Raw genomic sequence first — 11650 nt, 5'->3', positions numbered from 1 at the left:
GCAGGCGTCTCGGGAGAAGGCGGAGCAAGCCGCCGACACCTTCTTGGGGGAGACGAAGAAACTCCAAGTGGCACTCTCGAGCCGAGACGAGGAGCTGAACATCGTCCATGCTCGACTATCGGCGAGCGAGATCTCTTGGGTCAAGGCCGAGAGGGAGAGGGATTCTCTGCTAATGGAGATGCAGACCCTCATCGAGGAGAAGAACGACACCGTGCGATCCAAGGCGGACCTAGAAGACGATTGGGACCTAGCGTTGGAAGAGGCTCATTACGCGGCGGCCATACGAGTTCGAGATGCGACCGCGAAGGAGAACGCGTCTCGCGGGACCACCTTTTCCTTTTTCGACGCCATGTTTCCTCCTCTATACGACGCGCCACAGGTGGGCGACCCGCGTCCCCAGGTTCTCGCGGAGGCTGCTCAATCAACGAACCGCCTGCTTGACGGAGAGGCTACCGACGGGTCAGGTACCCCTCGTCCTCAGGATGATGAGGAGCAGATCGACTTCGGTTCCGAGTAGTCGACTCTATTTTGGTTTTCTGCGCACTTGTTTAGCGCTTTGCCTTTTTTCCTTTCGGATATTTGTTATGATTTCTTCAGTTGGATATTCGTCGTGTTTCCATGTTCTTTTCATTGGGTTGTTTATGCAACATTGCTTGTTTTAGTTAAAGCTTTTCCAAGTTTATCATGCGTCTTATTTTCTCGATTTACTATGCTTAGCGTAATCGATTTGCGCGTGTCTTACAATCCCCGGCTTACTATATCTAGCGTAACCGGTTTGCACGGCTTAGTGCCGCACCTGGCGGCGAGGTTTTCCGCAGACGCTAGCTAGACCAGTTTCGTCGGGCGGATGCGAGTCTTTGTCGTTCATTAGTAACTCGCTGCCTATCGGCGCGTGCGAGCTGAGCGGCTATCGCGCCCACCTTCCGGCATGTGCGCTACCTGTCGGCGTGCGCGTTGTGCGCCAGAATGGGCTTGAGGCGAGCGCAGTTCCCGGCGAGTGCAATACCTGTCGGTATGCGCATCACGCTTTGGGCTTTGGCTGCCAAGATCAACAGTCCGATGTGCGGATGCGATCAGTCGATGCCCCACTACCTATCGGTGTGCGAGGCATGGAATCGTGCGAGAGCGTCGCGGAGATGTACACGGTCAGAGATCCGGTGCGTGGATCCGATCCGTTGACATTTCGCTACCTTTCGGTGCGCGAAGCGTTGAATCGTGCGAGAGCGTCGCATGAGAGATGTGTACCTGTTACCCATTAGCCCCCCGAGTTTCTTGTGTACTCGTAGATGATACTAGAAATTATGATACTATAGGATAAAGGTTTCGAAGCGAAATGTAATCCGATTACCATGTCAAAATAGTTAAAATTGTAGTACTTCTCGACCTTCCTCTTCTGCGCAGCAAGGCGGGAGAGTGCGTCCCCCCTCTTCTCGTCTATGAGGTCCAGCTCGAGCCTAATTGCTTCGTCATTGGCAGTTTCTTCATACTCTTCGATGCGAAAGGTAGGCAGCTTGGTCTCGACAGGTACCACGGCCTCGATGCCGAATGCAAGAGCGAAAAGGGTTTCGCCGGTCGCGTTCCGCGCGGCGGTCCGATATGCCCAGAGGACCATAGGAAGCTCTTCGGCCTAAGCTTCCTTTCTTTCTTCCAGCTTCTTCTTCAGGTTCTCTTTGATTGTCTTGTTAATCGCCTCGATTTGACCGTTGGCTTGAGGATGGCGGGGAGAGGAGAAAGTCTTGCTGATGCCCAACTGTTCACACATGTCCCGGAGGCGCGCATTATCGAATTGCTTTCCGTTGTCGATCACAATTGACGCGGGGATTCCGAAGCGGCAGACAATATTCTTCCAGATAAAGTTCGTCGTGTTTGCCTCAGTGATCTTCGCTAACGGTTCGGCCTCTCCCCACTTCGTGAAGTAATCGATAGCCACGATCGCGTGCTTGTACTGCCTTGGGGCCGTAGGCAGCTCACCGATGAGGTCGATTCCCCATTTCGCGAAGGGTCGAGGTACAATGATCGGGCACAATGGGGCCGACGCTTAGCGTGGGATGTGGGCAAACCTTTGGCATTTGTCGCACCTTTTGGCCCATTCATGGGAATACTTTTTCAAGGTAGGCCAAAAGTATCCGAGCCTTAGCAGCTTCAGGGCCAAAGATTGCCTGGCGGCATGGTTTCTGCACACCCCTTCGTGCACCTCGCGGAGCGCTTTCTTTGCCTCGAATTCGGTCAGGCATCGGAGAAGGGGCATGGAGTATCCTCTCTTGAACAAGTTATCTTCCCTCATCGTATATTTTGGCGCCAAGCTTCTCAGCTTTCTAGCCTCTTCTTTGTCTTCAGGGGCGACTCCTCGCTTGAGGTACTCCACGAACGTTGCCATCCATGAGGGGGGCGGAGTTCCATCAACCACCCCTACGTCGCCTCTCGAGATGTAAGGTCGGGTCAGTACTTTTATTGGGACGCTGCCTTCTCCTTCTTCGTCTATCCCGGACGCAAGGCGCGCTATGGCGTCGGCGTCAATGTTCGCCTCTCAAGGAACTTGGACTATCTCGAACCACGACAAGGCCTCTAGATTCTTCTGGGTCTTTGACAAATATGCGACCATGTTCGGCTCTTTGGCTGCGTAGTCGCCCTTAACCTGGTTCACAATCAACTGCGAGTCAGAGTGGATGCACAGGTTTTGGACGCCTAGCTTGTTCGCCAATTCCAAGCTAACGATCAGAGCCTCGTACTCTGCCTCGTTGTTGGAAGCCTTGAACTCGAATCGCAGGGCGTATCTCAATTTTTCCCTATCGGGATTTGTGAGCACGACGCCGGCGCCAGCCCCCCGGGCGTTTGACGTGCCATCCACGTGTAAGTCCCAGACCGGCCCTATCGGGTTATTGGTCCTCTTCTTCGATGACCCGTCGTGGTCGTTCTCCTTGTCTTCCTCGTTCTCGTTGTATTTGTTGCCCTCGTCTGTTGAGGGCGCATCGGTGAATTCAGTCACGAAGTCGGCGAGGGCATGGCCCTTGATGGCGGTTCTCGGTTGAAACTCGACCCCGTATTCGCCCAGCTCTTGGGACCATATGGCCATTCAAGACGAGGTCCCTTTTTGTAAGGCCTTCTCGATGGGATGTCCCGTGCGTACCACGATTGGGTGCGCTTGGAAGTAGGGGCGAAGTTTTCTCGCGCTCGTGACAAGGGCGAGCACTACTACAAATAAGGCTTTCTGGTGCGGAAGGGTATTAGGTGCGACTTGTCGCACCTAAAAGTCGCACCTAATTAGGCATCAGGTGCGACTTATCGCACCCAAAGGGCTCCAAAAAAAAAATTCGCTGATTTTAAGTGGTATTGGGTGCGACTAGTCGCACCCAATAGTTTTGAAAACTTTCAGGTGCGACTAGCCGCACCTGAAAGTCTAAAAAAAATTAGGCGCTCAGTTTCTCCCCCTCATTTTTTCATTTGTCCGGAATTTTTTTATTTATTTACTTTCAGTGCGAATTCTATCAGAATAAACAAAACAAAAACAACTCTTTCTGAAAAAAAAAACCTAAACTCCACTGTCTCACTCTTTCTCTCTTTTTTCTCTCAAATTTGTCTCTCCCTCTCATATTCGCCGTCGCCGTGGTCCACTGTTCTCCTCCGCCACCAGGAACCCAAACCAAGCGAACAACACACGAACGACTGAGAAGCCTCACGAACCAGGAACCCGAGAAGAGAGAGGATTCGGCGCGCCATCACCAGCCGTGACCCATCCTCCACCGCGCGCTTCAGGCCGAGGAAAAGAGACGTCGCCGAGAGTCGCGAGGACGCCGGAGCAAGAGTGACCACCGAGGAAGGAGTGAGTGGTTGCCGGAGAATCTAATTCCACGAAAATAAGGTGAGGAAGTCTCTTTCTCGAATGGATTTTCGAGCTAGGGTTTATCGCTCATAGTTTGGGGATTTTGATTCCGGGATGATTTCTAAGCAATTGATTGTGTTTAGTTGATCTTTGGACCCGATTATTGATGTTGAGGACTTGAAATTGGTAATTGGTTTCGGATTTCTTGGTTGTGGTTTGAATTTGGCCGAATTTTTGAAAAAGAAAAACTGTTTGAACTGCCTCTGTAAATCGACGTGGACAGACCGATATGATCTGAGTTCTTATTTTTGGATATTTTTCATGGATATTAGACTGTATGAGCTTTCTAAAATGACCAAGAACATGTAAATCCATTGAGTATGGAATGAGTTATGAATTTCCAAAGTTTGTGTTTCGCAGCAGTAAAACGGGATTTCCGGAATTGTAACAGTGAATTACGGGCTGTTTTTGAGATAGCTATTCTTGTCTTATATATGCTTGTAATATCTCGTTAGAAAGCTACATGAGTCTACTTTCATTTTCCGCTAGAATCAATCGATTTCAAGTTTTGTAGCTCAAGTTATGATGGCTTAAGCGCTAGTAGGTCAGGCTGTCGGGAATTCTTTTGACTTGTTTATTTTTGTCGAGCGTTCGATTCTTGTGAGACCGACGCCGCAAAATCCGAGGAGGAAGAAGGAGTGCGGGTCCGTGTTTGCTGATTCACGTGGTCAGGTAAAGATCTGAGATGTTTTCCCCAATTTCTATTCCGAAAATTAGGGTTCCAATTCGGATTTGATGCTTCTCTCTCTGCTTTAATTTTTTTGTTGTTGATTGTTTGGTTTTCATGCTGAGTTATGAGGGGTTTTCATGTGGTTTATTGACAGATATTACCTCTAGTGGAGCCAACAAAAGTGATAATGGAAATAAAAATCAATGATTATCAGTGGCACGAATTCTTTCCACATGGTGACACTTTAACCCACCTTTTATTTTTTAATTTAGTTCTCCTAGTTTGCTGTTTAAATGTAGCTGATCCCTGTATTTTCCTTTATTACTTCTTTAGCGCCGCATAACATTTTTGTCATCATTGCAATATGGACACCCATTGTTCTGGTAAGTGATAATTTTTTTTGACAAAATTAGTTTTTATGCGTTAATTTCAAACATTTCTGCAATTGTTTTTCTTAAATGTTTGGTTAGGTCTATTTTATGGATGCACAAATATGGTATGCCATATTCTCTACTCTGTTTGGTGGGATACACGGTGCCTTTAGTCACTTGGGCGAGGTTAGTATCGATTCATCTTCCGTAAAAAGCATTGCTAACATGGCTGCAGCTGTAATAAAATATCGGTTTGGTAAACAAAGGAAAATGTAGTTTTGTGTAAAGTAAACTCCACTGAGTTCATTGAATAAATAAGGTGAATATATATAAAGTCATACACACTATGAGATTAGAAGACCTTATCAGCAATAGGTTCTGTTTTCTTCTTCCTCAAAGTAAATTTGCTATTGTAAATGAGCTGTTTTTAGTTTCTGAGTATATCTTCTTATTGGTATATTTTCAGAGATAGAGACTTGTTGCTTGTTCCATATTATTCAAATAACGTTTCTGTTATCCAGTGGCCACCCTTCCTGCTCGCTAGCAAGGTATTTGTCTATCTTGAACATGAAAAGGAAAAGAGATTTCTTTGCATGGTTTATTGGCAACGATAATTCTTGAATCCTTTTTTTTCTTCATACTACAGATTCCTATAGCAGTAGACATGGCAAAAGATTTCAAAGGCAAGGACGATGAGGAGTTATTTAAAAAAATGAAGAATATTGAATATATGTGCACATCAATAGTGGAATGCTATGAGGCGCTAAGGGATGTAATTTCCGTATGAGTGGACTGCTCTCTCTGAGTGAGAGGTTGGAGAAATTCTTGACATTACTGGTAAACAATCTTCCTCTTTATTTGTTTTTCTTCTCAAATTTTCTTATGCAAAACGACTTGTTCTAAGTACTACATGCTGGTATATGACAGCTATCCAATGATCCGAAAGACCAAAGTTGTTACAGTAACATTCTCAAGCTTATGCTATTGTGACTCAGGAGAGGAAAGATCTTGGGAGGCTCTTAGGGAGAACAAGGAGTTTGTGAATCGAGCTGATTTCAGACAGCAAGATGTAAATAGACCCGTGTGAATTTTTTAATTTATCATAAGTTGCATGTACTCTATCTTCTTTTGTGAAATCAATTTCCGAAATCTAGATTTATAAGGAAAAGTTTTGATTAAATCTTGGCTGATTTTTTTTTTCAAAAACGAAATAAGAAATGAAGTCACTTTTAAATAAACTGACATCCAAAAAACTGCTCTTTTAAAAGATTTGACGTCGCTTTTTTAAAAAGCGACGTCTAAACCACTGTTTGGTGGGAAGACTATTGGGTGCGACATGTCGCACCCAAAAGTCAAATTCCCGCCTTATTCTTGAGTTCCCACGGAAAAATAGGTCCGACTTCAGGTGCGATAACTCGCACCCAATAGTGTCGCACCTAATAGTATATACTATTGGGTGCGACATGTCGCACCCAATAGTATTAGCTGCGGACTTTTAGGTGCGACTTAGTCGCACCTAAAGTCGCACCCGATAGTACTATCGGGTGCGACTTTTTGGGCATCTGATGCCCATATTTGTAGTAGTGGAGGGACAATTTCTCGATTTCTGGGTATCGAGTCTCGGCGTCGAGGAGTGCCTTGCTAACGTAGTAAACCGGCCATTGTACCTTGTCTTCTTTGCGTATTAGAACTGCGCTCACGGCCATGTCAGAAACCCCGAGGTAGATATACAAGGTCTCGCCATCCTTTGGTTTTGCAAGGTACGGGGGGGAGGGGGGGAGCTGAAGTAGGCTTTCATTTCGCGGAACGCCTCCTCGCACTCCTTCGTCCAAACAAACCCGTCGGTCTTCTTCAATGCCTTGAAAAATGATTGGCACTTATCGGTGGCCTTGGAGACGAATCGCGTTAAGGCGGCGATCCTCCTTGTCAAACTTTGTACTTCTTTGACTTTCTGTGGTGACCTCATCTCTAAGATCGCCTTAATCTTCTCGGGATTGGCTTTAATCCCGCAGCGGCTCACCATGTAGCCCAGGAATTTTCCGGACTCAACCCCAAAAGCGCACTTATTGGGGTTGAGTTTCATCTTGTAGCGCCGCAAGATTGTGAACATCTCCCTGAGGTCTCGAACGTGGTCGTGGGCCTTGAGGCTTTTGACTAGCATGTAATCCACGTAGACCTCCATCGTTTTGCCAATTTGATTGGCGAACATTCGGTTCACCAACCTTTGATACGTTGCTCCCGCGTTTTTTAGGCCAAAGGGCATGACCTTGTAGCAGTAGAGTCCGCGGTTCGTAACAAAGGTGGTCTTGATTTGATCCGGCTCGTGCATGCGGATCTGATTGTAGCCTGAGTAGGCGTCCATGAAGCTTAGCAGCTCGTGGCCCGCCGTGGCGTCCACAAGTTGCTCGATTCTCGGGAGAGGGAAGCTGTCTTTCGGGCAGGCCTTGTTGAGGTCTTTGTAATCGATACAAATCTGCCACTTCCCGTTTGGCTTCTTAACCATAACGATATTGGACACCTGCTTGGGGTGTTCCACCTCCCTGATGAAGTTGGCGGCGAGAAGTTTGTCAACTTCTTCACCAATGGCTTGGTACCTCTCTCCACTTAACGCCCGTCTCGGTTGGATGCGCTCGGTCACCCTCTTGTCGTCGTTGAAGCGGTGGACCATTATCTCGGGGTCGATCCCCGGCATGTCGGCGTGTGTCCACGCGAAGACATCTTTGAACTCGCGGAGGAAGGCTGCGAGTTGGAGTCGGATTTCAGACGGGAGCTGGGCGTCTACCTTGACTACTTGGTCAGGCTTGGCGTCATCCAGCACGACGGGAACGAGGTCATCCGGCGTCTCCACCTTCTGACGCTCGACATCGTCCCTTTGGTCCAATTCTCCGAAGGTGCCCCTTCCTCGATCTTGCATGGGAATTTATCTCCGAGCTGGAAGATGGTGCTCACCATCTTTCCCTTTCCCTTTCCGTCCACACCTTGGATGTAGCACATCATTGCCATCGATTGGTCTCCCAATATTATGGCAATCCCTTTCTCGGTTGGGAATTTCATCAATGGGTGGTAGGTGGACATTATGGCCTTCAACCAATTGAGAGTCGGGCGGCCGATGATGATGTTGTACGCTGATGGCTGGTCCACAACCAGGAATGACACGATGTGGGTGACCGGGAAGTCGATGGTGCCCTCCGTCATGACCCACTCCCCGGAGAAGCCGAAGAATGGGGTCGAGATCGGGGTCGGTCTCAGCCCGGTCAGCTTCATCCTGTCCAACGCCGATTTGAAGATGATGTCGGCAGAGCTGCCGTTGTCGATCAGGATTCTCCGGACAAGATTGTTGGCGACCGGGGCCGAGACGACTATCGCGTCATTGTGCGGGTGGATCACTCGCACCGCCTCTTGGCTAGTGAAAAACATGGACTCGAACGGGGCCGGAGGAGGAGCCTCGTACGTGTGGTTGATGTAGTGCGCTATCTTCCCTTGGGAGACCTCTCGCACGTACTTCTTCCTTTGCGTGTCTGAGTCCCCGAACTCCGGGCCGCCCATGATTGAGCCCACGACGTGCATTTGTGAGCTCTCCGGTTCTTGGTTCGCTGCTCGGTCTGTAACAGTTACCATCGCCGGACCTTTCCTTTCTTGCCGCGGGCATTCTCCGTTTGCCGCGACTGTCCCGATCGTTCTAAGGATGTATTCTTTCAACTTCCCATCTTGAATGAGGGCTTTGATATGACGTTTAAGCTGGTAACATTCGGACGTCAGATGCCCAAGGTCTTGATGGTATTCGCAGAATTTGCTTCGATCCCGCTTTGCGGGATCCTTCGTGAGGGGAGCGGGGCTTCCTAGCTTGTCACGGTGCAGTGCCAGGATCCGCTCTTGCGGAGTGTTCAGGGGGGTGAATGCTGAAAACTTTCGGAAGCTATCGACATGTGAGGGTCTCGGCCCAGGGATGGAGCGACCGTTAAGGGCCTGGCCTTCCTTGTTCCTCCTCTTTCGAGGGTCGGGATGATCTCCGTCCTGATTGTCGTGACGACGACCGCTCTGTCCCTCTGACTTCCGGCCATCTCGGCTGTCGAGGTAGTCCTCGCTTCCCATGTAGGTGCGGGCTCTCGACATTAGCTCCGCCATGTCCCGCGGGACCTTTCCAACAATAGATTTGAGGAAGTCGCTCGTGCGAGCTCCCTCGGTGATCGCCGTGATGGCGTCTTTGTCGTCGAACCCTTCGACTTTGTGAGATTCTTCAGTGAAGCGAGGGAGGTACTTCCTCAAGGTCTCGTCTCTCCCCTGCCGGATAGACAGGAGATAGGTTTTCGACTTCTTTTGCGCCACGAGAGTGGCAAAACAAGCTATGAAGGCTTCTCGCAAGGCCCGGAAGGACGAGATGCTCCCTGGCCTTAGACTTCGGAACCATTCAAATCCCGACCCTGTGAGGGTCAGGCTGAAGGCTTGACACAGGGTGGCGTCTGACTGTCCATGCATCGTCATCACGTCTCGTAGTGTTGGATGTGGAAGTTCGGGTCCGTCCGCCCGTCACAGGGATGGATGGACGGTAGTTTGAAATTCCCCACGCAAGGTTGCGCGAGGATTTGAGCGGCGAAGGGAGAGTATGACTCCTCGATCCCTCCATAAGGCCTTTGCCTCCCCGACTCCCTCATTTCGATGATTTGGTTTTAGAGGCTTTGAATCATCGTTACCATGTCGAGCCCATTAGCAGGGCTGACTGCCGGGATCGCGGGAGTCGCCTGTTGACGCTCGTTGGACACTTGATCCCCGGCATTGGCCTGAGGTCGGCCAAGAGTGGTGGCAGGGAGTGCGTCCCATTGGGAATTGAGCCTTTGACGGAGATCCTTCCCCCGAGAGTTTCTCTGCGCCGTTAGGCGTTCTCTCAGGTCTACGCTCGGCGCCTGGCGGGGCGAGGTCGCCCTTGGCCGGATTGTCCGGCGAGCGCTTCGGCTATCGGCCCCATCGTCCCCTAGGGCCGCCCTTTCCCCGGCGAGGGGCCGTGTCCGGCCTCCTCTTGAAACCGAGGGGGTGAGTCCTCGGGAGTGTGACCGTGCCTGTTGTCGCGCCGGGTGCGATGGTCCGGCCAAGGCACCATTCTTCCTTTCAGACCGTGATTGGGCGAGGCTAGGGGTCGCCTCGTCGGTCCTTAACTCCCACACGTAGTCGGGGTCGGAGTTGTCTCGGGCGGACCTATCCTCGACGTCGCAGCCGAGAAGGTCGGCGATGAGTGTGCCGTCGACGCCGGGACGGTCTAGGAGCTCGACGAGCCTTCGAGCCGTGTCCTCTCGGAGCGCGGCCTCGGGGTCGTTCGCCGGGTCCTGGGGCTGGCCTCCTAGACGGTGCGCGAGGCTTCGGAGGCCGTATCTCGAGCTCGTCGCTCGAGTGCCTGCGGAGGTAGCGAGAACTTGACTCATCTCTCGAGAGTCGTAGAAGTAGTAAGAGAAAGGATTGGAAGGGAAAGCGTCGCCAAGGTCGGGAGGTCCCCTCCTTCTAGCGCCAAAATGTTGTCGCTCGTTTTCGGACAACGATTTAGGGACCGAAAGCGGTTAAACCCAAGGCCGGACCAAGTGATCTCGCTTCGGTTCGAGCGTGTCGGACTTGGTATCCCAAGTCTTCCCTTAGCTGTTGATGATGTCTATCTCGTCCAAACACCTGAAAAGCAGAAAAAGGAATGTGAACTACAAAGGGGAAACAGAGGGAGTGCCTCTGTTTACCTCTCTGACGCTCAACATTAGTAGGATTGAGGTGGATATAGAGGGTTTAGGTTTTTAGAGGCCAAAGATGAGTGAAACGAGTGAGGTATGAATTCGACAGCGTTTCAGGACTCAAAAATGGATTACCTGTCTCGAGATGTCGAGCCTTGTATTTATAGGTGACCAATGGACGTTTTGAAGGTCCCTTGGCCGAGTGAAGTTGAGTCGGCCATCGGCCAGGTGAGACTCGGTCGGCCGATGGCTGAGTGAAACGTTGGACGCCGGGAGAGGTTCACTCGGCCATTGGCCGAGTGAATTGCTGGACGCCGGATGAGATTCACTCGGCCATTGGCCGAGTGAAATGCCTGGGCCGAGAGAGGATTCACTCGGCCATTGGCCGAGTGAACTGTTGGGCCGGCTGGAGGTTTCACTCGGCCATTGGCCGAGTGAACTTGATGGGCCGACTGAGGGTTCACTCGGCCATTGGCCGAGTGAATCTTGATGGGCCGGCTGAGGATTCACTCGGCCATTGGCCGAGCGAACTGCCTGGGCCGGCCAATAGCCGAGTGAACTGGGCCGGCCATTTGCCGGGCGAGCTTGTCCGGCCGCCCGAAAGGTCGATCGCGTCGTCGGACCTCGTCGGGCCGATAACAGTACACATGATTCATCTAACACAATAGGTCTATTTCTGAGCTCTCCTCGTCACGAATCCGAAGAATTTGAAATCACTCAATTTCGAGTTCATATGAGAAAGATATGGATTTTTGAAGTTTTAATGAGGAAAAAAATTGTACAAGAGAGAAAGAGTGACAAATCACTGTAGCAGAAAAAAAAATGTTTTAAACAAATGGAAAAATAGAAAATTCAAACGGCTTATTCAAGTGTCACCTCGTCTCATCTATTCGGCTATTTTTAATAAGTTTTCAAACGTTGACTATATCCCAAATATTATGTTTGGAATGACACAATAAGTTACAAATTTCTTATTTTTACCGCTGTTTGATTAACTTTCTTTTAAAAAATTCAGAATTCCTTA

General features: G+C 49.9%; 1 long non-coding RNA gene across 1 annotated transcript; it reads left to right on the top strand.

The window, feature by feature from the left end:
* Positions 1 to 4749: 4749 nt before the first annotated feature.
* On the top strand, positions 4750 to 5101 carry LOC149384737 (uncharacterized). Its single transcript, XR_016301185.1, has 3 exons — positions 4750 to 4786; positions 4884 to 4933; positions 5021 to 5101. It is a non-coding gene; the product is annotated as an uncharacterized LOC149384737 (long non-coding RNA).
* The last annotated feature ends 6549 nt before the right edge of the window (positions 5102 to 11650 follow it).

Source organism: Urtica dioica, chromosome 9, assembly GCF_054948205.1.
Source record: "Urtica dioica subsp. dioica isolate 48M chromosome 9, U.dioica_male_clone48M_v1_H2, whole genome shotgun sequence".
NCBI classification, from domain to species: Eukaryota; Viridiplantae; Streptophyta; class Magnoliopsida; order Rosales; family Urticaceae; genus Urtica; species Urtica dioica.
The sequence above is the reverse complement of the archived record's forward strand: the minus strand, read 5'-3'. Positions and strand labels throughout refer to the sequence as shown.